Here is a 24,667-nt window from a genome sequence, read left to right on the forward strand (position 1 = left end):
CATTGATAGATTTTCCTGCTTCTTGCAAAAATCATGATTTTAGACTTTGAGTGGTTTATATGCAGTTGGTTAGCAGAGCAATAGGCAGAAAGGATTTTTAAGGCTCTAAGTAGGCCCACCCGGGAAAATGAAAGTATTGCGGCATCGTCAGCGTAGAGCAGGAGCGGACATCTATAATCAGCTAATCTAGGGGCATGGATGTAGACCATGTGATCCGAAAATGCCTTTCTCCAGTCACTGATATATAAGTTGAAGAGAAAGGGTGCCAGAATACATCCCTGCCTAACCCCCTTATTAACAGGGATAGTGTTAGAGAGATCCCCCTGTGGGGTAAGGCGCACTTTTGCTTCTGTTCCATCATGCAGTTGGGAGATAAGCCAAAGTAATCTTTTGTCAATACCCCAGGCGGAAAGTTTGGCCCACAGCTTAGCTCTAGGGATGCTGTCGAAGGCAGCCTTTATGCCAAGAAAACTGAATTGGGCATGAATGAAGATAGAGATATATAGGTGTGGATATGGATGATATGCTCATTCGGGGTTAGGAAGCAGAGTGAAGAAACAGCTTTTAATCAACTGCGTTATATGATTTTCTCGCTTCCCCCCTTTATATTACGATATTAACTTTAGCAAGGCAAAATCCATCTTAGAAATATCAGTGTCTCTCAAAACATAAATGAAGAACACAGGGCTCTAGAACAAAAATCATTAAATTCATTTATAAGGGATCCAAATCTGTCTTTTATGGTACCTTTTTGGGGGAAATATAGATTTGTAAAAACTAGAGTCAATCAAGATCTGAACAGCTATTTGTCCTTTGTGTGTGTCTCTCTCTGTGAGAGTGCATACGTGCATGTGCATGTGTTCCTTCAAGTCAGACTTGATTCCCAAAGGCTGCCTGGACAAGTCCCTGCAGTTTCTTGGCAAGCATTTCAGAAGTGGTTTTCCATCTTCCCATCTGGGGCTGGGACAGAATGACTGGCCCAAGGCAGTGGTTGGATTCAAATAATTTAACAACCGGTTCTCTGCCCTAATGATTTCTTCCAACAACCAGTTCACCAAACTGCTCAGAAAGTTAACAACCGGTTCTCCCGAAGTGGTGCAAACTGGCTGAATCCCACCACTGGCCCAAGGTCACCCAGCTGGATTTGTACTTAATGTGGGAGTAGAACTCACAGTATCTAGCTGGTGCCTTAACAACTTTACCCACCTATACATGCAAGAAAACATATTCCTTTAAATATTCTGTAGCACAGTTTGTAAAAGTCCTATATATTAACAATAAAGCTGTTGTACATGTAATGTTGTACATGATTACATGAACTTTAAGCCCTTTTGTGCAACATTCTTAATCTATTCAGCTCCTAACCAGTGCTTTGGTTTAGTTTGACTGACTCACTAGGTCAAAAGCTTACCTTTGAAGAATTAGGTTTTCTATCCCCTTTCTCTAAGAAATGTCTAGTTGAAGGATACCAGATACATGGCATGAAAAGGTTACTGAAAACTCCTTGATACCATCTTATGATTGTTTTGGTTTTTTCAAGTCAGTGTTGACTTCTGGTGACCTCCTGGACTAGTCTCTGAAATTTTGTTGGCTTTGTGTCTTAGTCAGGACAAGAATTCACAGACTCTAGAATTAAGAATTAAGATGGGTTAATAGAAGGGTAATTGTTTTGATTAAGTAAATATGTGTTAATTTTTTAAAGATGATATTAGTTGAATATGTGATATAAGATTTAGAAATAAGTACTATGGCAAAATAGTATAGATAAAATTTTGTTAAAGATTTTGTTAAAAATTGAACAAAGTGATGACCAGTTCAAAACTCTGTTCCGCAAGGATGTAATTTGTATTTTTGGAAAAAAAAAAAAAACTTTTTGCAAAAAAAAAAAAAAAAAGAATTCACAGACTCTTGGTTTCTAGTTAATGCTTTAACCATTACACCAGACTGGCTTTTTCATGGTTATCCAGACATTTCCCCAGATATTGAGTTCTTCTACCTGAAGAATGGGGACTTCGCTACATTTCTAAATCTTTCCCTACCAGACTGTCCTTTCTTTATTGATAAGCTACAGCCAATCTCTATTAGGGAAGCATTTTAGTTAGGTAGGCAATGATTTAGGCAACCAACAACCTTATTTTTTTAAGCTATATTCTATCTCCACCACTTTTTGCTAAATAAATGGGACTTGATCTGCTCTGCTTTTGGCTGAGGTATGACTTCCACATAATGAAAAAAGTTTAAGATAAGTTAGAAGGAAAACTAACTGAACTCAGAACAACGGAGAGTGGGGCTATGCAAAATATTTTTATGGGATTTTTCTGGCTTATGTATTTTGCTTGGAATAGGCATCACTTTATAAATAACATTATTATTTAATGTGCAAGATTTATTTTCTATAGTGTAGACATTTTAACATTTACAACTTTTATTACCAGCCCTATTCGTTGCAATACATTGCAATTAAACCAGACAGCTCTGGTTTAATCCCCTTTGGCTGGAAGATGCCTCTAAGGTCCCCCTATATAAGAAGGGAGATACAGAAAATGTTGCCAATTATAGGCCAATCAGTTTTGGTATCAGAACTTCATGCAATATTTAAATGGAAAATTAACCTCTTATCTTGAAGAACAAGATTTTGTTTTAACAAATGCTCAGGCTGCTTTTAGAAAAGGCTGGTCAACAATTGATCAGTATTTTATCTTAGTTTATCTAGCAAGAAAATATTCTGTTTTCCTGAAAAGTAAAGTGTTTGCTGTTTTATATATTTTAAAACTGCATTTGACTCTAGTAACAGAACCAAATTATAGCCTAAATTGGAGAAGATGGTTCCTAACAGGTGCTTTACATGTTTATTATGGTCAGTATATCAAAGTAGGATAATGCAAGTTAGATGCAACAGAAAAGGTTCCGTTACATGAGATAGTATAATGAATAAGGGAGTGAATAAGATTGCATCCTGGCCCCTACAGTATTTAAAATTTATCTCAGTAATTTGGAGACTACATTACTTCAAGCTGAGGGTGCTTGTCCAGTATTATCCAAAAGGAAAATTTGTGCTTTGTTATATGTGGATGTTTTGCCAAGGGTCAGGGCAGTGATCAGGAACCCAGACAATTGATTTTTTTGGAACCAGAGACAATAAGCACACCAGTAAACAAAGAGTTTTTAAGCTTTATTATTATCTCCAGCAAACATACTAACATAAAAGCATAACATAAAAACCATACATACTAAGCAAGATGATACCCAAATCTCTTACAAGTTGCCAGGTACGCCTCAATAATGACAGCTGAGATACCTCAAGTGCTGCCAGTTTCCACAGAACCCAATGCTAGGTTTTGTGTAGAAGTTCCCAACAAAACCTGGCACCAGGACTTTGTGGCTCTATTATGGTCATGGAACTGCAAGACCTGGCCTTGACAGGGTGGAACATGACTCTGGAATGAGACTCAAAAGTCTGAGACTTTGACTGTAAGAAAAACTTTGTAGCTACATGAAGGTTCACCCCCTTCTTCTCTATTCAGTAAACAAGATTTTTTTAAAAAAACAAAAACAAGCAGGTTAACTCAGAATTAGCTCTAACCTTTTAGACTTTTGTTAGTATGAAGGAGAAATCAAAGCAAGTTGCTAAACACCTCAAAATAACATTGGTCTTCCTCATTGCTACTACACCCGTTATTTTGAATAATATGTATGGAATAGTAGCTTTCTTCCATTTCTTCCAGCTATATTTCCATAGAACTTCTGATATCTCCTTAATACTGCTTAATTTATCATGTTTACTTAGTTTGAATTTGAAATATTGTCTTCCTCCTCATTATAGAGATATTCCCTAAGAAATGTGGGGCAAGAAAACATTGTCTTTCATTTCTCAAAGCTTGTCAGAACCAAGCTAAAAATTATGGAATCAGAACATACTCTACAGCTGTTTATTTAAGAGGCCTTCCCCAGGCATGTCACATCCATGCATATTGTTGCAAAACATTGTATGAAAAGAATCTCATAAATAAATAAAAATTTATTTAATTTAAAAAAAAGAAAAGAATCTCAATGGGATATGCAGGATTGATTAAAAAAATGCTTTTGTGTTATGATCCATTGTGCATTTTTAAAACACCAATTGTAATTTTAAATCAGCTGCTTTTTTATTGATGCACATGTAGAGAGAAATAAAGAAAAAGAATAGAAGAAACTAAAAGTTAAAACTAATGGCAGATAATAGTATTCTGCACAAGATTCAGGGGGGAAATGGTAGATAATTTGTCAGCCAGGGAATGCTAATATGGCAAAAGAAATGTGTAGTGGTGTACATTTCAGAATTATTTCTTACAGAATGTTTATTAAATTAGAGGTTCCTGATCTAGGCATACATAAAACAGACCCACTAAAATCTATGGCATAATAAATCATAAACTGAAATCTTGTTTAATTGAAAAGATTAGTTTAAAGTAAACTAGATCGAAACCAGCTTATACTTCATCTTCATCAATTCCTGTGTATTGTTCTGATGTTTTCGATTCAGCACAAAAAGGAAAAAGTTAGTTTTCAAATTATCATGACATAAAAAGAGAGCACTATAATCAACGTTTACTCAGACTATATACCTTTGCTGTTCCCCAGAGAGAATTGCATCTCTCACTCACATCACAACAAAGGCTTTATGAAATATGCAACTGTCTTTTATTTTAGGGCAAAGTCAGACATGTCTAGCTAACTGGAAGCAATCCTCACTGGGAGATGATTAGCTGCAGTGAAGCTCAATTAAGTTTAGCATGTTTAAATGAACTTGGGTTATTCCCAAAGAAAGGAAAATAAAAATTTACTGCCAGAAGTTAAGATCTGGAACCCAGGCATAAATAACAGTTTTTCCTTTTGATTGATTCCTTTATTTATGGTTCTCTATCCTCCTGGGAGTCAGGATTTTCAGTTTCAGACTTTAATGAGAAATGCCTTTATTTGCTTAGTTACTATACTCAGCAAATGGTTTTAAGCATGTCTCAAAAGCCTTTTTGAGCAAAGAAAGAGTAAGAGTCAAAAGGAGTTTGAGGTAGCTTTGATAGAGGATATGATAGATTTTTACAAATTTAGCTTCTTCATTAGTCAACTTTATTCCATGAAACTCAAAGTGAGACATCAATCTGCTCAGTAAAAGAAAAATAGTTAAATAACCTCTGCTTAGAAATGGCTGAGTAATATGCTAATAATTGTACTTAGAAGCAGGGGTGAAATCCAGCAGGTTCTGACAAGTTCTGGAGAACCGGTAGCGGAAATTTTGAGTAATTCGGAGAACCAGCAAATACCACCTCTGGCTGGCCCCAGAGTGGGGTGGGAATGGAGATTTTGTAATATCCTTCCCCCAGGAATGGGGAGGGAATGGGGATTTTGCAGTATCCTTCTCCTGTCACGCCCACCAAGCCAAGCCCACAGAACCGGTAGTAAAAAAAAATGGATTTCACCACTGCTTAGAAGAATTTCATTTGCTGTACTGTGAAATATTTTCTTCTACTACTACTTCTATGATTTTCTATTTGTGCTCAAGTAACTAAGTCAATGTTTTTCAAATTAGGCAACTTTAAGATGTGTGAACCTCAACTCCCCAAAAGTTGTCAAGTTTGGAAAATAGTCGTAAAAGTCACACTTTGTCTCTAACTACATATTAGTGAGCTGCATTGTGTGAATATAGTTTCATACTATTAATCTATATGCTGATGAACCAACATCATTGGTTCATCAGCATCATTGGTTCATCAACATCATTGTCCATAGTCATCATTATATTTCATGTAACTAAAGTGGGAGTAACATCTGTTTCAAGAGAATTTTGTAATGGTAAATTTTTGTTGTTGTTTTTTAAACCATTTTGCTAAGGAATTTTCTTTCCTGAGGTGCTAAAGCAAATCTTAAAGTGCTTTTTATTGTTGTTTCTAAAAGCTAGTGGATTGCATGTAATTTCATATTACATTGATTCTTCTGGTTATGCATGAAGAGATTAACTATTTATAGTCTTCTGATCTCTAATTATATGAATTCAACACCAAATAAACTAATGTTATTTGTAGTTGGACCAGCTCCATCTTGTGGTCTAACTAATGTGGATGTTTTCTTTTTGGATTTCTCTTTTTTCTTTTAATTTAGTTGCCAGCACAGTATTACCAGGTTCTTGACAACTCCATGATTCATCTTTTATAGCACTGAAAGCAGAGGTGAAATGCTCCCGGTTCGGACCGGCTCGAGCGAGTAGGAAGCAATGGCAGCGGGCAGTTCGTAGAACCAGTAGCAAAAATCCCTTCCCCCCCCCTCAGCCTCCAGCTTTCTTACCTTCACACGCCTGCCTTGCTACACTTGCTGTAATCCCTGCAATCCATTTCATCAGCAAGCAACTGAATCTCCCTGCCTGCAATCAAGCTCATCGGTTAGCAGCTCTTTCGGCCTGCCTGCCTGCCTGCCTGCCTGTAAGTTTTTTTTCCTCTTTGGGAGCTTTAAAAAAAATAGTTAATTGGGTTTTTTTTAGTTGTTCTTTTTTTAGACCTAGCCATTTAAAGTTTAGGAAGTTTTAAATTTAGCTGCTTTTATATAAAAATAAAATAAAATAATATTTGTGCAGCTTTCTGAGATTTTGTGTGTTTCTGTAGTGTTTCACTCTAACTACACAAACACACAAAATCTCACAAAGCTGTATGTGGAATTTTGTGTGTGTAAAGTGTGAAAGTTGTTTTTTTGGACTTTTTGTGGCTGTGTGAGGTTCCTGCTTGTTGCAGGGGGCATTTTGGGTATAGCACAGCTGCTTTTACATTGGGTGAGCCAGTTGTGTTGTGTTGTGTGTGTGTAAAGTGTGAAAGTTGGTTTTTTGGGCTTTTTGTGCCTGTGTGAGGTTCCTGCTTGTTGTAGGGGCCATTTTGGGTCTAGCACAGCTGCTTTTACATTGTGGGTGAGCCTGTTGTGTTGTGTTGTGTTGTGTGTGTGTAAAGTGTGAAAGTTGGTTTTTTGGGCTTTTTGTGCCTGTGTGAGGTTCCTGCTTGTTGTAGGGGCCATTTTGGGTCTAGCACAGCTGCTTTTACATTGTGGGTGAGCCAATTGTGTTGTGTTGTGTTTTGTAGGTTAAAAAATGGCAAAGAAGTGATATTGACTTGGCCATACCCACTTGACCAACAAGCCACGCCTACCCAGTCACCTGACCAACAAGCCACACCCACTAATTAAGCCCCGCCCACAGAACCAGTAGCAAAAAATTGTAGATTTCACCCCTGACTCAAAGACTACATATTAATGTTTAATAAAGGGATATAGGAGAGAAGAGGGAGAGGCAGAAGGAGAGGGAAAAATTTTGTCTATCCCAACTGGCTATTACAATCAATCTGTATATGTACATGTAAATCAATCAAGAAAAAATTCTATTTCCAAAGAGTTACATTTCGTTCTTTCCTGTCCACAATGCTTCATTTTTCTGTTATTAAGTTGTAATAGTACATTATAAAAAGGGGAACATGTTGACAATATGGCACATTTATTAAATCTTTAGCATTATGATAACCATGATTCCAACTAGCTTTTTGGACTAGTCCCTACAATTTACTTGGGAAAACTTTCAGAACTGGTTTGCCCTTGCTTTCTTTCCAAACCTATTCTTTATGTAGGTCTAGGAGCTGAAATATGATGAAAAGAGATTTCATATATGAAAATATCTGAAGTTCAGTTCTAAATAATTTATCCTTTTCATTAGCCACAGTTCTGTCAAGTTGTGTAAAAATGGTTCATATCAACATTTCAAAAGTTCTGTCCACCCAAAACAATAATGAATGTGAGAAAAAAGCAGTTTTGTGCTGAATTAAAACAACAATAATTTCATAATCATCATATTTATCTCTCAAGTACTGACTGTGTTCAGCTGGAAATAGCTAAAAACATTTATTTTACAAGAAAGAGGAAAAGTGCTTATTTTTCATAAAATGGCCTTAACAATCTGTTTCTTTAAAATGACAAAAATATTTAAATTGTTTACAGTCCATAGACTGCTTTTCCTAGTATAGCGGGGGGTGTCTCATTTCCTAAAAGACATCTTGGGGGGTTTTGGTGCTATTCATTATTCACTAATTAGGACATTTAATTAAAGGAAAGGTATCTGTAGTTCGGAATTATATTTAATCTAATGATAGACTTCATAGGTATCAGTTACAACCTCCTATGATTCAAAATGACATCATATACCTCATGCTTTCACGATGGAACCAATGAAATTATGCAATTTGGATCACTCACATTATAACATCATGAACAAAGTAAATAAATACTTCTAGCATTTCTGATGCACAATATGACACCTATTCACCCTTATTCTTTCTTCAAATGGCTTGTGAATGCAGGTACTCCTCAGTGTATGATCACAACAGAGCCCAAAATTTCTGTTGCTAAGCTAGGCAGTTGTTAAGTGAATGTTCCCCATTTTATGACATTTTTGCTACAGTTGTTAAGTGAATCATACAGTTATTAAGTGAATCTGGCTTCCCCCGCTGACTTGGCCTAAATTTTGATCATGTGACCACGGGGATGCTGCAATGGCTATAAGTGTGAAAATGGTCATAAGTCACTTTTTTCCATGCTGTTGTAACTTTGATTTGTCACTAAACAAATGGTTGTAAGTCAAGGGCTATCTGTAAGCAGGGAGCAAGACAGAAAATATGAAAACCAGAACTACCACTTAAAATAACAGTGCAAAATGATAGTCAAAAAAGCATGAGAAAAAAGAATTTCTTAAACCTGCTGCTATTCATGTATTGTTCCCCTGCAGACCCATAATCCAATTTCTCTATTTATCTGGCAAATGTATTGCTTGATATTTGAAGTATTCAAACAATTTGGTGGCTGCAGGAGACAAATGATGAAAATAGAAGTGATCTATCATTTCTCCTCTGAACAGCTTCCTCCATGAGAATGGAATATTAGAGCCACCTCTATCCTTTAGCAAAGTCAAGCAACAACTATTGCTCTTTTGTTTCTATATGTGGAATAGGTGAGATAGTAATGAATTGATAAGCAAGCTCATATTTGGGTTCCATCATTATTCTTCTCCCACTCTTCTGAAGAAATGGGCTCTGTATGTATCCATAGATTAAATTAAACTTTCTTAGTTCTGATTTTAAACATGAACATGAAATATATATTCCAACTGCTTGTTTCAAAAATTAGCTGCTTAAAAATAATAAAGAATTTTACAGATTATTAAATTAGAATAGAAAAACCCTAGAAACTAAACATTGATTACTACCCACTACAAATTGCTGGAGGTGTCAGGTTTCAAGAATCAGATCTCTTGTATATTTTCAACCTCACCATTCAAATGAAAAGATTTTTTTTTAATACTTAAAAGGTCCTTAAAAGGACCATGGGATTATGTGTGAAACCAGGAGATCCTCACGGATGTCTGGCTACCAGTCCATCTGTTACTCATTTTGCACCACCCAGGAGGCACGTGTGGCTTAAGGATTGCCACGGACGCGAGTAACTTTGCCTCCCAAACTCGACATTAAACCCTGACATGTTATTTCTGTTTTCCTCTTAGGTTTTCTTACTGTTTTTTTAAAAAAATTGTTTTAATTGTTTTAACCTGTAAAAATGAAGTGTTTTAATATTGTGTGTGACCAGCCATACGCTAAATAAATAAATGAAAAGATCTAATTAGATAAGAAAAAATGATCAGCTACAGTAATACCATCTTTCTCAACTTCTCTTCCACACCAGAAAAAAGAAATAGAAGTGGAAAACTTCTCAAAATAGACTATGCAAGAAACTGTTATCATGCAAGTTATTTGCAGTATCTCCTCATATAAATCAGACACAAACTGGTCAGTCATCAGATGCTACTAAAGCAACTCTGATGAATTTGAGGGGAAATCTAAGAGGCACAGCATGGTTCTAATATCTGCTTCTATTGTATCATTTTCAGTGTCATTTAGAAAACATGGGATTTTCTATATGAACCCAGTGCAGGAAGCAGTTTTTTCTCTACTAAAATTATGGTTGCTACTTTGATCTATCCAGCTGGAGATTTATTTGGGTTAACTAACAGCTGGAATGTTGGTTTTAGAAGAGCTCTGAATTGGGCTTGTTTAAACCTAAATTGATGAGGGGGGAAAAGAAACTAAATATTTTCTCTACAAAGATAAAACTTCTAAATCCCACTTCACAGAATATCCAGTTCAAGCTGAGAAAAGACAGGCTTGTATGTGTTTGTTTATATTGTTGCTAACAACAGTACTAACATTAAAAATATATACATATTATCATTTGCTGGAGGCTTCATATCTATCCAGAACTGGCAGATTTTTCACTTCTTCTGTCTTGAGAGTCTGATTACTATATGTTTTTCAGTTCAGTTGACATAATGCGCTTCTGTGCAGTTATTGAAAGTGTATATTCTTATTTAAACTAGCAAAGCACATTTATTTCACAGTTTTGAATTGGAAAGCTCATTGTATACTTTTCTGGGTCAGAACACAAAATAAAAACCATTATAACTAGTATATGTAAAATAGGTATTTTCAAAATTCAGATTATTCATGAATTACAAAATATATATTTTATGCAGACAGGCTGAACTTGGACAATTCCATGTCACATATTACTTGACCATTCATGTTATTAATATTGAAACCTATGCTTTGTGATTTTTATGCAGAGTATTTACAAGCATTAATGAATTACACAACTGAGAAATTACTACTAATAATATTAATCACCAACCTCAGAAAGTCCAAAAAGGCAAGGTGATAACTGGCAAACCAAATGAGATCAAAGAGTAAGTTAAACTCAGTATTTCACCCATTTTCAAATGCTCCCAATGCTTATGTCAATATACTACTCAGGGGTGGGTTCTACTTACCTTTCCTACCAGTTCGCAGTGGGGCCACACACTCTTCTGCACATGCGCAGAAGCATTTTGGTGATGTTAGGGTCAGTGGGCGGGCCCCCCCACCGGTTTTACTACCGGTTCTATAGAAACAGTGCGAACTGGGGGCAACCCACCACTGATACTACCGTATTTTCCGGCATATAAGACAACTTTTTAACACATGAAAATCTTCTCAAAAGTCAGGGGTCGTTTTATATGCCAGGTGTCATTCTCCTGTAACCAGGCAGACCAGCCCGAAAGACTCTGACAAGCCTTAAATGGCTCTGGCGATCCAAGCTCTGACGATCCCAGCTTTGCCTGCTAATCAGGCAACTCAGCTGGGATGCCAGAGCCATGTAAAAGGAAAAAACTTTTTTTCTTTTATGTGGCTCTGCAAGCTCTGGCAATCCCAGCTGCGTTGTCTGCCAATCAGGCAACGCAGCTGGGATCGCCAGAGCCCAGAGTCCTGTAAAAGGAAAAAAGTTTTTCCCCTCCAGCTTGCTTACCTTAGCTGCTAGTCGCAACGCTTGCCTTGCTTCGCTTGCCTGAATCCATTCCATCAGCAAGCCACACCCTGCCTGCAATCAAGCAGGCAGGAGTTGTAGACTTCAACTCCCAGAATTCCTCAGCCAGCAAAACAAAGCTGGCTGAGGAATTCTGGGAGTTGAAGTCTACAAGTCTTAAAGTTGCCATGGTTGGAGACCCCTGTTCTATTGGGTAAGTTTTTTTCCCCTTTGGGAGCTTTAAAAAAAATAATTAATTGGGGTTTTTTTTAGTTGTTCTTTTTTAGACCTAGCCATTTAAAGTTTAGGAAGTTTTAAATTTAGTTTTCATATAAAAATAAAAATAATATAATACTTGTGCAGCTTTCTGAGATTTAGTGTGTTTCTGTAGTGTTTCACTCTAACTACACAAACACACAAAATCTCACAAAGCTGTATGTGGAATTTTGTGTGTATGAAGTGTGAAAGTTGTTTTTTTGGGCTTTTTGTGGCTGTGTGAGGTTCCTGCTTGTTGCAGGGGCCATTTTGGGTCTAGCACAGCTGCTTTTACATTGTGGGTGAGCCAGTTGTGTTGTGTTGTGTGTGTGTAAAGTGTGAAAGTTGTTTTTTGGGGGGCTTTTTGTGGCTGTGTGAGGTTCCTGCTTGTTGCAGGGGTCATTTTGGGTCTAGCACAGCTGCTTTTACATTGTGGGTGAGCCAGTTGATGTTTTTTAATTTTTATTTGGTGTGCGTTGGAAGAGGGGTAGTCTTATACGGTGAGTATAGCCCAAACCCTATATTTTAACAGGAAAAGTCGGGGGTCGTCTTATATGCCCAGTCATCTTATACGCCGGAAAATACGGTACTATCATTTTTATTCCCCACTCCCTTAAAGGAAGTTTGACGTTAATGTGTGTTCTTCCCTTGTTTCTAAACTTGAAATGCTCTCTCAATAGATTGACCAGTCCATTTCCTACCCATTATTTTTTGTTTGTTATATGTTCATTTAGTAGGTAGTTTTCATCTCCCTGTCTAGTTGTTAAGAATGAGAATGCAAAGCTGCCATAGCTTGCTTTTTGTAACAATTCCCTATAACTTTGCACCACATTTATTCATTTCCTAACCCAAACATAGCCTTCTAGATTACATAAATACCTATAGATGTAAGATAATGGTATTTGCTTTAGTAAAGCTTTTTGTGACAGGGAACAAGTAGCCATGAGCCTTGGTAGTACAGTGGTCTAAGGCACCCTGTTATTAAGATGGTTATTAAGACCAGCTGCCTGCAATTACTGCAGGTTCGAATCTCGCCAAGGCTCAAGGTTGACTCAGCCTTCCATTCTTTCTAAGGCAGGTAAATTGAGGACCCAGTTGTGGGGGCAATAAGCTGACTTTGTATAAATATACAAAAGGATGAAGGCTATTGCTGAGCACATTGTAAGCCGCCCTGAGTCTCCGGAGAAGGGCGGCATATAAATCAAAATTATATATATATATAAAAAAGAAAAAAAGCATTCTACAACTTTCTTAAGAAAAAAACACTTTTAAGCTTTTTGTGCCCAACTGCTATAGTAGCTAAGTTTCTTAACCAGCCATTTTTAACACAATTCCTTTATAACTAGTACCCCATACCCTACTATTTTATTCTGACATACAAGCCATTTCTAAAGGGGCAAGGGAATATCTGTTTTTCTTTCAAATTTTTTGTTTCTTAAAAATTCCAATAATTGCTAGTGCATGACTGACATAATATAAATCAAATAAATACATTTTCACGCTTACTTCAAAAAATTAGACAGAACCCACATAGAAAATACTGAGTTTAGGAATCAGACTCAACTTTCCAGGTTCAGACACCATTTTTCCTTCTCTTTTAAAGTCATTTCCCCACTTCTGAGATGAAGTTGAGCAACTTATCTTCGTGTTGGCAAAACACATTCTGGAATGAAATTTGCTATCCCCATTGTTGATCCCTAACCTGACTCCATTCATAGTCATTGTGTCATCTGGGTTTTCTACAAAGTGATGAATCACAAAGTTTAGCAGATTTTACGTGTGTTAAAGGTGTCCTTGGACTTGTCCAAATAAAGTAAAAATATCACTTAAAACATATAGCTGAGAATCTGTCACAGATGAGCCAGAAGAAAAATAAAAGCAACTTGGGGACCCAACATAAAACTTTATCGTTAGGGCATGTTTGTGCCATATTTAAGTACAAATAGGCAAAAGGATCTAAATATTTGTGACAGGAAACATTGTTATAAAGATTAAGCAGTAGTTAATCTGCTTTTACTTGCACATAGTCTAATGTAATCTTTCTCCCATTTTAAATAACTTCTTAATAAAGGAAACAAATTAATCAACTCAGCAATCTAAAAAACAAATTCAGGAACGGTAATTATACATGTATTGTTTGGCTTTATTAGCAAAATATCAACTGCATGAACTCAAAAAAATGTTTTGAGTAAACATTTATACAATTTCACTATAAATCTGTTAGAGCAGCTGCCAATAGCTAGTTTTACAACTTCTATATTCATGATTAAAATATATGAACATTGAGGTGATATATTGCATGAACAAAAATAAATAAATTTGGGGGAACTGTCATTGCTTATCGAATGGGTTGTTTGAAGTTATGGGACAATCCCATTATTTTATCATTATAATTAATTATATCATTATTAATATTAAGGCTTGTTTGATTACTTATTACTTTTTTTGAGCATCCTCTAACTGAACTTATGAGTTCTTACCACTTCTCCACATGGTTGGTGGCTATGGATGACTGATTAATTGTTTGATTCTTGTGATGCCAAGGACATCACAAAGAAGGTTTCCACACCAATAGACCTACAAAAGTCTTTACCATATTTGTATAACTATGTTTTAGGTAATGACAGGCCTGGGTGTATCTTATTTTCATACTTACCACGCTTTTAAATTCCATAGATATTCTAAGAAAGAGAAAGAGATGCACACAGAGTAAAGGAATATATTATAGCTGTGCCAATAAATATTTGAAGAATGGAGATTGAATATTACTCCTCACCATAAATACATCCACTTCCATGTATTTATTAAAAAGAGCAGTGAATCTCCAGAGAGGGATAGCAGCATTAGCCTTTTCTGCCAAAAGCCTTACATTTATTATCCTTGAAATGTTATCTTCAGAAAGGTATGTATAGTCAGACTGTGTAAGTCTCCCAAGTAGCTTATTATGTTGATGACATTTCTAGCAAAACACATAAAGTGGTTTCACAAAAACAGTATTTCAAGAATTAAGAAAAGCAGGGCCATTGCTTCAGTTTGGCTCTCTTCTGAAGCCTCTTCTGACCGTTCTCAAAAGCTGGATGTTTAATTGTGACTTGAGGTGAAGCAAAGCATCTCAGTAGATATGTTAGTTCTACATGTTGAGAAGAATTGCATCAAATCTGTGATGCAGAGCATTGTGCTGAGACAAAGCCTAGTTACTTTATGTAGACCTACATGGCTTAGGGCCAGGTTATCTTCGAGACCACCTTCTGCTGCATAGCTCCCAGTGACCGGTAAGATCCCACAGAGTTGGTCTCCTCCGGGTCCCATCAGCTAAACAATGCTGGCTGGCAGACCCGCGGGGGAGGGCCTTCTCTGTGGCTGCCCCAGCTCTCTAGAACCAGTTACCTCCTGAGGTCCGGACCATCCCCATCCTATTGGCCTTCCGAAAAGCGGTGAAGACCTGGCTTTTCCAGCAGGCCTGGGGCCATTGATCTCGCTTTTGTGATCTGGCGAGATCCAGCCATGAATGGCGTGAATGAGTTTTTAATGTTTTTAATGTTTTTAATTTTTAAATGTTTTTTATAATGATTTTTTAAAATGTATTGTGAGCTGCCCTAAGTCTTCAGAGAGGGGTGGCATATAAATTGAATTAATTAAATTAAATTAAATTAAATTACCCTCAGGCTGGCTTGAATAATGGACTAGAATCCAAACAAAACAATCTATAGGTGATGCAGAATATGTTACTATCTCTTCTAGTTTTAAAGGTGAGTGTAGATAATATAGCACATATGGTAGACCTAAACATTTTTGCCTTTCCATGAAAGGAACAAGAGTGGGTTTGTCATTTAAGAAAACCATTTTCCTAACTATTCTCATTTAAAATTAATGTTTTTTCTAACTAAAAGAAACACGTGTGTGTGTGTTTAAAAAAAGCTATTGAATGAGATTTGATTTGGGCAGAAACTGGTGACCTCTAGTGACATGTACAATCCCTCTTATAAAGACTCTTCTAAATAATTTAAAATATAACTTTAGAATCGCAGGACCAACATCTATTCCCACAACTGCAGAATTTTGCTGATGCATTTAGCATTCTATAATTCTTTAATCTTTCAAAATTGCTGAATTCCAATACATCAAAATGTTTCCAGTTATCTCAAAAGACCTCAGCAGATTCAATGGATTTTTAGCATATAATAATGTAATCTGTTTTACATATAACCTGCTTCTGTGTAATCAACCTGTGCTCCCTCCCTTCTTACTCTTGCTTCATTCCAATTCAACTCCCAAAATTCCCAAGCCAGTCTTCTGGGAGTTGAAGTTCACACAATTTACAGTTGTTAAAGTTGGGAAACATTGGCCTAATCATTCTGTGCATCTAATGAAATTAGTTGCATCTTACAAAAGCTTATGCACTATAATAAAATGTAATAGCAGACTCTGGATTTATGACAGAAGAAACAAAATGAATAAATAAAAAACTAGGAAAAAATGCAGACGCAAGAAGCAAATCTTGAACTATTAAGTTGTTCACTAATATTAACACACAGTGAATCAATTTATATAGTAAAGCAACTTTCCTGAATTTGAATGGTTTCTTACCCCACCCATGTACGACGAAGGCTACAATTCACACAATCACTTTGGCTGGGAATTGTAAGGGATGTAGACTGAAGGCATTAGTTTAATGAGACTGTTTTAGAATTATTCAAAGTGTACCAATTTTTTAAAATAGGTTTTTAAAAGAGTTCTCGGTTTGCTGATCATTACTGTTTCTCTTTATATTACTCCTGGCTCTTTTCTTCCTTTCTTCTCCGCCCCTTCTTTGAGAAATAACCACCAGGAGCCATCTATCTGAAAATACCTTATTTTATTCCTCCTCCACATCTCTGTGAAGCAATCAGTTATATGTGATTGCAGTGTAGCCTGTAGAACAGCCAAGGCACTTAAACCATCCTGTGATGATTTACTGAATGTTTTCCTTGTCCTAAAGGCTTGATTTGGCACAGTGGGTCTTGCTTATTCCTAATATTGCTTTCACACTGTGATTGGTAGGTAATGTGGCCTAATCTGTTTGGGCTGTTGGGCATGAAATTCCTGACTTAGTAGACTAGGCTTTACTGTGTTGTGATTTGATTTTCTTTGTGCTTTTCAAACAGGGTTCTTACATTTGCAAAACAGGGCCATAATGTGCCACTATAACTCCTGCTGATTGTACTGAACAAAAATTGTGCCAAGTCCAGCTCATGTCAAGAATGAGGCAAAGGCATTTCAGTTCTGCAAATGCATCAATGAAATTATTTTACTTCTGAGGTGAGAAATTTTGAAAGAGAAACTATTATTGTGACCACTAACTATTGCCTGTTAAAACCTCTATTTTGCCACCCCTTCAAGCTGTTTCTGTTAAAACAGAAAACAGATTCCACAAGGTCTATAGGAGCATGATTGTTGCAGGATATAATAGCAGATTCTTGAAAGCCTGAAAGAGATATTCTCATATTCTCTCTCTCCCTCTCCCTCTCTCTCCCTCTCTCTCTCCCACTCCCTCCCCTCTCCCTCCCTTCCTCTCTCTTTCCCATTCAATTTAAATAAAAGGCAGGGCAATTTTAAATTTCATTCTCTGCACCAGTGGTTGGTTTCAAAAAATTTTACTATCGGTTCTGTGGGTGTGGCTTGGTGGGCATGGCATGGCTTGGTGGACGTGGCTTGGTGGGCATGGCAGGGGAAGGATACTGCAAAATCTCCATTCCCACTCCACTCCAGGGGAAGGTTACTGCAATATTCCCATTTCCTCCCAATCAGCTGGGACTTGGAAGGCAGAGAATAGATGAGGATGGGGCCAATCAAAATTTTTACTACCAGTTCTTCAAACTACTCAAAATTTCTGCTACCAGTTCTCCAGAACTGATCAGAACCTGCTGAAACGCACCTCTGCTCTGCACCTCTTTCCTTCTAGGACTAAGGTACAGTTCAATACATTCTTCAAGGTCAGCCCTGCACTATTCTACTATAAGAAAAGTTTGATCAGTAGTTAGGGTTAGATGGATGAATATTACTGCTATGAATCACTGGGTATCAGAGATGAAGACAGATAGACGGATAGACAGATAGACAGATAGACAGACAGACAGACAGACAGACAGGGCATAATCCTCTCACACATGATGTAAGAGTTTAGAGCTAACTTTAGAGAAGGTATGCAAGGGGAAGGTGGGGAGGCCCAGTGTTGAAATGAGGAATAACCTTACAATCATAATTTCCATCGTGTTTCTTGTCTGTTATGATTTTAAGTCAACAACTTAGTAATTAATGATTTAATATAAATTTAGTGGTTTATCTTGTTTAATCTGGAGGTCATCAAACACATTATCACTGAATTTTGCTGGCAAATACTGGTAAGGTTTTCCATGAGGTATGAGGATTAAGCCTTCTTTCCCCACTTCTAAGCAGACATAAGAAAGTTATATAAATAGACTTACTGAATAAAATGAGCAAGCCATGGATACAAAAACTTTTCCACCTAACAGTGATCTAGAATTTTGCCTTCTATATAAGTGAGGCCCCAGGTTTAACTAATAGTTCTCTTCTTTCTATCTTTTCTAGTCAATAACTGAGTAGCAGCTCATTCTAGGCTGATTTTTTTTCCATCCGCTCCTTTTTTTACAAAATGTGTTTCTATAGTATGAGAATCAGAAAATCTTATCAGTTTTGTCCCTCACAAATCTACATGCTTATACTATAGCATCTGTATTCAACTCCTAAGAGCAACTACACATTTTATTGGGATTGCATAGATACCGCTGCAACACAATCCTAGAAAAAGATGAGTTTGATTTAAGGAAGTGAAGAGAGATTAACATCTTCTATTCCTTTATGCTCCATTTTTTATTGCTTAGCCCTAATGTCACAGCAGGATGAGGAAAAGGAGAAGAGGATTACATGACAACTATTAAATGTCATTAAGAGAAACACCACTATTGGTTTTATTGTCAAATACAAAATAAAGAAAATAAAGAAATAGCAGTTGTCAAATAGACATTTGAAGTGATGCAGATTCTTATAATTTTTGTATAGGTGATCAGAATTTGATTGCAACCTGAATAAGAATGGAAAATTCACAGCATCTTCAGACTAGAAGTAATTCAATAATAATCTGTAGACTGGAAGCTGAATCCTACAAAAAGAGATTGAAGGAGGTGAAATTGTTCGGTTTGAAAGAAAATAAAACTGAGGGAGGGGTGGCGAGAAACATATTTCCCGCCACCCCTCTCTCCCGAGTATTATATTGTATTATAACTGTTATGCACTGAGCAGGTTCCCCAGGTTGTGCCCCCTGTTGGAATAGATAGTAGGGTAATGCTTTGTGATTGGTTAACCACGCTGACAGCCGGTATATAAGAGCTGTCAGCGATTGTTCGAGTTGAGTTCTGAGTTCTGAGGAGATCGTTCAGAGTCTCCTGTTCAAGTTAATAAAGAAGTTACCTCAGAAGTTAATGTCATGCGAAGAGACTATTTGTCAGTACTTATTATTGGCGACGAAGGTGGGATCATCAGACCGGGCAGAATAAACCTCTGTGATTGAACCTTGCTGAGGTAACTGTGAAACGAGACACACAATGGCTGCATCACATAATTTCGCTCCATTCAACCAAGGCAAAGAAACGTGGGACGCCTATGTAGCCCATTTCGAGTGCTTCTTAATAGCCAACGATTACACTAATCTGTCTTCAGAGAGGAAGAGGGCATATTTCCTTAGTTTTTGTGGCACAGAGATGTTCGATACAGCCATGACCCTTATGGCTCCCCAATCCATACATGCTGGAACTTGGGAGGAATTCATGGGCAAATTTAAGAGACACTATGCGCCAGCCCCATCCAGAATTGCCCGGCATCAGCACTTCTACCATCACGACCAAGCCCCGGGTGAATCAATCAACCAATATGTCGCGGCGTTGCATAGGGCCTCCCGCCATTGCGAATTTGACAATTTAGATGATTACCTGCTAGACCGCCTTGTGAGTAGAGTGCACGATCAAAATTTGAAAAAGCGATTGATTGCCAACCATGAACTTACTTTCCAGATGGCCTTGAACGAGGCATGCGCTGCAGAATTAGCCGCCTTATCAATTGCTGAGTTACCCCGGGGGCAGAGTGTACCCACCACAGGCGCAGAAGCAAGCTCCACTAATGAAATAAAGACTGAGATTTACTCGGACTCGGAGGAGGAAGGTGAGGTTTATTGTGTTAGGGAGAATAAACTTAAGCCGTCGGGAGCTAAGAATATGTCCGGCAGGGTTACAGAGTGTTTCAGCTGTGGGGGAGACCATATGCGAGCATCTTGCAAATTTAAAGACGCTGTATGCAGGCGATGTGGGCGCCGAGGACACATTGCCAGAGTGTGCCACGCTGCGCAGCTGCAGACCACCTCCAGGTTCCCAGCTGAAGGAAATACACAACTATGTCGGCCCGGCCCGAAATCCACGCATGTGCGACAATCACAGGGGTTTTCCGCTATCAATAGTGTGACGCCATTAAGAAACGCGGTAAACCCGAAAATCACTTTGACAGTTCTCATTGAACATCGCCCATGTGTCATGGAAGTGGACACAGGTTCCTCTACTTCTATAGTCTCGTGGAGCACTATTAAACGTATAGTGCCAAAATTGTCTAAACGCCTCCTACAGCCTTGCACTCTCCTATTGAAAGACTACCAGGGCTCTCCCATTCCAGTTGTGGGGACAGGAACATTTAGAGTCAAATTTCGAAACTTCTCGGGCCGTTTGTGCCTAGTCATCATCGATGGCCCTTTACCAAGCCTGCTCGGTCTTAACTGGTTTTCTGCTTTGGGCCTCACTCTGCAAGGTATCCACTCGATCAGATCAACGGAACTCGACACTCTTGTACACGAGTTTCCCTCAGTTTTTTCCAATTCACTGGGGAAGTACAAAGGCACACCGGTCTCTTTCAGTCTTGACCCGGCCGTTCCTCCGAAATGCCTCAAACCGTGCAGGGTACCTCTGGCATTACGGCCTCGGGTGGACAAGGAACTCGACAAGCTTATTCAACAGGGCGTATTAGAACCAGTGGATTATGCCAAATGGGAGACCCCCACGGTCATCGCCATCAAGGCAAACGGGTCTATCCGCATTTGCGCGGACTACCAGGCAACAATCAATCACGCCCTACATGAACATGCTTACCCTGTCCCGGTGGTCCAACACTTGCTGCACTCTTTGGGCCAGGGGTCAGTTTTTGCGAAGCTTGACTTATCCCAGGTGTATCAGCAGTTACCTGTTGACGATGTGACTGCTGATGCGCAAACCATCATTACTCATCGTGGAGCCTTCCATTGCCTCGCCGTTCCAGCCAAATCAGGCACCGGCCAACATACCTTCAAGATTACGCATGTGCATACCAGGGGTAAAGGGGTGTTATGTACTGAGCAGGTTCCCCAGGTTGTGCCCCCTGTTGGAACGGATAGTAGGGTAATGCTTTGTGATTGGTTAACCACGCTGACAGCCGGTATATAAGAGCTGTCAGTGATTGTTCGAGTTGAGTTCTGAGTTCTGAGGAGATCGTTCAGAGTCTCCTGTTCAAGTTAATAAAGAAGTTACCTCAGAAGTTAATATCGTGCGAAGAGACTATTTGTCAGTACTTATTAATAACATTCTTGAAATTCCTAAAATCATATCATAAAGAAGAAAGTGAGGATCTCTTCTATATCATGCCAGAATGCAGGACATAAAGAATTTGAGTTACACAAGGAACATCTTAACTGGATGTTAGGAAAAGGAAGTCTATGGAGATTCTCAGTCATCCAGGTCATGGTTGTTCCAAAGGTGCTTTGTAGTAGTGCAAATGAAGCCTTCTTGGCTGCAGGATGTAAACTTTTACACAGTACTCAGGTTAGGACACAGATTAACCTCCAAGTGGCCTCAACAACTCTCTACAAGAATGCAAATGACCAGCTGTCGGAAAGGCATATAAATCTTTCCATTCCCAATCATCAACTGAAGAAGCTTCTTGGATGAGAAACGAAGCATCTTCAAAGTAAAACCAGAAAGGCCAGTTGCCTCTTGAAAATCACTTTTGGGGCAACCATGACCTGGATGACTGAGAATCTCCATAGACTTTTAACTATGCATTTTGGTATGAACACTCTTTGAATGGTGCAGGAGTATGAATGGATTTCCAGAAGAATTGCAGACTGCAGGAACCATTTGCACTTCAGTTTGAGATGCAGACAATGCAGACTCATCCCCAACAGCCTGCGCCTGGCTTCAACAGTGAAGAGACACAGGGCAGAAAATATCCTGCAACCAAGAATGCCCCACACACATTTGCACTACTCAGGTGTCCCTGAGGACACAGATAAACCTCCAAATGCCTCAGCAACTCTCTAAAAGAATGCAAATGACCAGCTGTCTGTGCAAGGAATATGAATCCTTTCATTCCCCACCATCCAGTCAAAAGCTTGTGGATGAGAAACCAAATGTCTTCAAAGAAAAACAAGAAAGCCTTGTTGGCTCTTAAAAAAGAATAGAATGGAATGGAATGGAATGGAATAGAATAGAATAGAATGGAATGGAATGGAATAGAATAGAATAGAATAGAATAGAATAGAATAGAATAGAATAGAATAGAATAGAATAGAATAGAATAGAATAGAATAGAATAGAATTCTCTGATTGGACACACAAGGAATTTGTCTTTGTTGCATATGCTCTCAGTGTACATAAAAAGACAAGATACATTCGTCAAGAATCATAAGGTACAATACATAATTATAGTCATAGGGTACAATAAGCAATCAAATCATACTAGGAAACAATATCAATATAAATCATAAGGATACAAGCAACAAAGTTACAGTCATGCAGTCATAAGAGGGAGGAGATGGGTGATAGGAACGATGATAAGACTAATAGTAATAGTAGTGCAGCCTTAGTGAATAGTTTGACAGTGTTGAGGGAATTATTTGTTTAGCAGAGTGATGATGTTTGGGGAAAAACTGTTCTTGTGTCTAGTTGTTTTGGTGTGCAGTGCTCTATAGCATTGTTTGAGGGTAGGAGTTGAAACAATTTATGTCCAGGATGCGAGAGGTCTGTAAATATTTTCACAGCCCTCTTTTTGACTCCTGCAGTACACAGGTCCCCAATGAAAGGCACGTTGGTAGTAATTGTTTTTTCTGCAGTTCTAATTATCCTCTGAAGTCTGTGTCCGTCTTGTTGGGTTGCAGAACCAAACCAGACAGTTATAGAGGTGCAGATGACAAACTCAATAATTCCTCTGTAGAACTGTATCAGAAGCTCCTTTGGGTTAGGAAAAGGAATCAACCAATAAGAGTGGTTACAATTACCCAGAAAAATTGAGAGCTTCTATTTACTGGATATATTCAAAGGGAGATTTTAATTTGGACTCCTGATCTGAATAGACAGCCGAAGAGAACAGTCTAAAACCTCCTTTCCAATTCTATGAATGTATAATGTTGGCTCCATAAGCAAGTCCGAAAAACTGAAAATGAGAGAGGGAATTATTAAACATTTATAGAGAGACATGCAAATGTATATATTTGAAGTCTCTGATACTGTGAACCACAGAGCTTCTGCTGGTATTTTTGTTAAAGCAAAACCCAGCAGCAAAAGCAAACTAAATTCCCGACAGCAGCTGCCATCTGCCCTAAAAATATCCAAGGGCAGGCTGCAGCTGTGCAGTAGCTCCTGTCTTTCTGCATGTTCAAAGTTATCCTAACTTTCCTGAGATAAATGTGAATCTTTTGCCAAAAGGTTACTCTACCAAATGGCCATCCTTTGTACTATGAAATCATTCCCCAGATATCTATCGTGCTTGAAGTCAGAAAGTTGGCAATTTTTACCACCATAAGCATTCAAAATTTCTGTAAAACCTAGACTGCATTGGTGTTGCTATTCTATAGTGCTTTATGTTCCCCTTAATGTAAATTACAGCTACCAAGCCGAAGTGTTTATGCATCCTCTGCAGCTACTTTTACTGTGTGAAAGGCAAATGTTTTTCTTAATTTAAGTTAGAATTGTAAAACCAAAGATGACCACTAGATCATAGCACTTTTCTGTATTTTTCTATGGCCATGTAATGGCTGTCTGTATTTTTGCTACTCAGCTATGATAGTCCTTAGTGTGTACAGATTTTGAAAATGTCCTGCAAATTAACATTTCTAAATCAGTCAGTAGAGGTAGTGTATAATTTTAATTTATAGGAATTTTTGAACATTTACATACAGTACATGTATTTTATTTTTATTGTGATGTGATGGCTCAGTGGTTAAAGACACAGAGCTTGTCAGTTCAAGCTGACATCCCAGGTTTGAAACCTGAACTCCATGCAACGGGGTGAGCTCCCGTTACTTGTTCCAGCTCCTGCCCACCCAGCAGTTTGAACGCATGCAAATGCAAGTAGATTAATAGTACCACTTCGATAGGAAGATAAGAGTGTTCCATGCACCTTTGGCTGGCCACATCACCATGGATATTGTCTTCAGATAACTCTGACTCCCTCGGCCAAGAAATGGGGATGAACACCATGCCCTAGAGTCAGACACAACTGACAGGGGAACCTTTACCTTTTTGCTATTGCAGCAAATTTCCAAGTACTGTTAAACATAAGTAAAATGAAACAAGGAAAACAAGCAATCTAATATTTTCTTGAAAAATCTATTGAAAAATGAAACTTAAGCAGTTATGTGCTTAGTTTTCAGATGGCAGAAAATAAAGGGTATGATCCTTCAAATTCCAACTATTTGTATTTATTTGTAACAGCAGAGATCAGAATGTACATCTCTCTTCTGAGAATACAAATAGAGTGAAGTGCTAATACTTGAATCTTACTCACTCTTAATAGTTTAGCATTATATAGCAACATGATGTCTATGGGAAGAAAAACAACGCAGCATTCAAAGGAATAAATTAGCCAAGATCTGAAGAAAATAGAGTATTGAGGATGAGTATTAGAGTGCAAGAGAAGGAAATTTTTTCCAGTGTTTATAGCATAGCATGGAACATAG

At 37.9% G+C, this 24,667-nt stretch overlaps 1 long non-coding RNA gene across 1 annotated transcript; it reads left to right on the forward strand.

The window, feature by feature from the left end:
- Positions 1–10,689: 10,689 nt before the first annotated feature.
- On the forward strand, positions 10,690–16,910 carry LOC132710470 (uncharacterized). The gene is made up of 3 exons (XR_009621169.1): positions 10,690–10,792; positions 12,176–12,229; positions 16,788–16,910. It is a non-coding gene; the product is annotated as an uncharacterized LOC132710470 (long non-coding RNA).
- The last annotated feature ends 7,757 nt before the right edge of the window (positions 16,911–24,667 follow it).

The sequence above is a fragment of the Pantherophis guttatus genome, chromosome 5 (genome assembly GCF_059756535.1).
Source record: "Pantherophis guttatus breed Tessera chromosome 5, ASM5975653v1, whole genome shotgun sequence".
Taxonomy (NCBI): Eukaryota; Metazoa; Chordata; class Lepidosauria; order Squamata; family Colubridae; genus Pantherophis; species Pantherophis guttatus.